The sequence below is a fragment of the Rhinopithecus bieti genome, unplaced genomic scaffold (genome assembly GCF_001698545.2).
Source record: "Rhinopithecus bieti isolate Rb0 unplaced genomic scaffold, ASM169854v2 scaffold_30337, whole genome shotgun sequence".
Taxonomy (NCBI): domain Eukaryota; kingdom Metazoa; phylum Chordata; class Mammalia; order Primates; family Cercopithecidae; genus Rhinopithecus; species Rhinopithecus bieti.
In genome coordinates this window covers 856,266-858,442 of record NW_016813238.1, presented here as the reverse complement: position 1 = coordinate 858,442, position 2,177 = coordinate 856,266, and positions in this window count along the sequence as shown.

Here is a 2,177-nt window from a genome sequence, read left to right as displayed (position 1 = left end):
TCAAAGAGAGATTTCTTTCCTTTTAATCTTTTCCACCAAGATCCAAAGCCTCCACAGGTATACCTCTTCATCACTCTTGCAAGGCAAGTTTTAGTTTTCCTAATTTACTCAATGAATGTGGTGTCTTTTGGAAATCTCCACTTTGTGTAAGAATTGTCAAGCTAATTAAGCCTTGTGTGGCTGGTTATCACCCCTATCTTTATTGAAACACTAATCACAATAGCTAAGATATGGAATCAATCTAAATGTCCACCAACAGATAATGGATAAAGAAAATGTGTTATATATACACAATAGAATATTATTCAGTCATTAAAAAAATAAAACCATGTCATTTGTGGCAAATGGATGAGCCTGGAGAACATTATGTTAAGTGAAATGAATCAAGAACAGAAAGATAAATACCACATGTTCTGCCTCAGATGTGGGAACTAAAATAAATTAACAAAATGGGCAAAGAAATTAACACAATTTTACATCTTTCAGCAAACTAGGAATTCGAGAATGTTTCTTTTGAGTGATTAAGTGCATATGCCACAAACTTTCACTCAATAGCATCTTGAATACTTTTCCCCTACGATCAGGGACTGGCAAACTATGTCTACACTTCTACTTTTTCTCAACATTTTACTGGAGGTTGTAGCAAATATAAGGGTAAGAAACAAATATAAAAGGCATACAGGATAAAAAGGAAGAAGCAAAACTCTCTTTATTCATAGAAAACATGATTGTGTACATAGAATATCCTAAGGAATTTACAAAGAAACTACTAAAAGTAAAGAGTGAATTTAGCAAAGTTCTAGCATCCAAGGTGAATATATAAAAATCAACTGTGTTTTCCAGTAGTGAATACTGAAAACTAAAATGTAAAAGATACCATTTACAATAGCATACAAAAAACTTATTAAATACATAAAGATAAATTAGCAAATACTGTAGAAGACTTACACACTGAAAATCACAAAAGAAGTGTTGGCAAATTTTTCTGAAAAGGACCAGATAGTAAACATTACAGGCTCTGCAGATTGCATATGGTCCCTGTTGCATATTTTCCTCTGTTTTTCTTTCTTTTTTTCCTTTCCTCTTTTCTATAAACTTTGAAAACTCTTATCACCATTCTAAGGTTATTGGTATTACAGAAACAGACTGGAAAAAATTCAGCTCATGAACTGTAATTTGTCAACCCCAACCACAAAATAGTCTCTGAGAGAAAATTACAGCATTCTAAAGGCTGGGCACAGTGGCTCACACCTTTGGGAAGCCAGGGTAGGTACATCACCTGAGGTCAGGAGTTCGAGACCAGCCTGACCAACATGGCAAAACCCCATGTCTACTAAAAATACAAAATTAGCTGGGCGTAGTGGTGCATGACTGTAGTCCCAGCTACTCGAGTGGCTGAGGCAGGAGAATCACTTGAATCCGGGAGGTGGAGGCTATAGGGAGCTGAGATTATACTATTGCATTCCAGCCTGGGCAACAAGAGTGAAACTCTGTCAAAAAAAAAAAAAAAGAAAAGAAAAAGAAAAGAAAAAGAGTTCTAAATATAAGGAACTGTTTACCATCCTGATGGAGTGCACTATTTGATATCAGTAAATTGCCAATTTCAGCTAGGATCCTGAAAAGTAGGTCTATGGAATTGTCACAAGAGATGTTGGTGTCCTTGGAGCTTAAGCCTCTTAAGATAGGGTGTATCTTGCACCTAAGTGGTCTCCTGTCCTGCACCTGGGAGAAGACAGTTCACAGACAGCTATGTGGTTTGTGCAAGACTCATTTAGCAGAGAAATGCCCAATATGGTTGTGCTGACAATTGGTGCTCTCCACCCTGCATCTTCTGATGCAGGCAGTGAATACGCTCATGACAGGCATACCATGGTGCTAAGTACCCTAAGGACTATTTAAAAATGTAAATACATGACACATGTGATGAGACATCACCACTGTCAGGTGGTCAGTGGATAAACTCTGGAATCAGACAGTCTGAGTTCAAATCCTGACTCTCCCTTATGCCCACATGGGTGACCTGAGGAAGGTGCTAAGTCCTAAATGCTGTTTTCAATTTGAAAAAATTTGTTAAAAGAGGGAAGGATACCTGCTTGCCTGGAAGGGATGGTATGGGGTGCAGGACCTGGGAGGATCGAGGTGCCAAGTACCCATCTCAGAAACCTTCACAGCCCAGC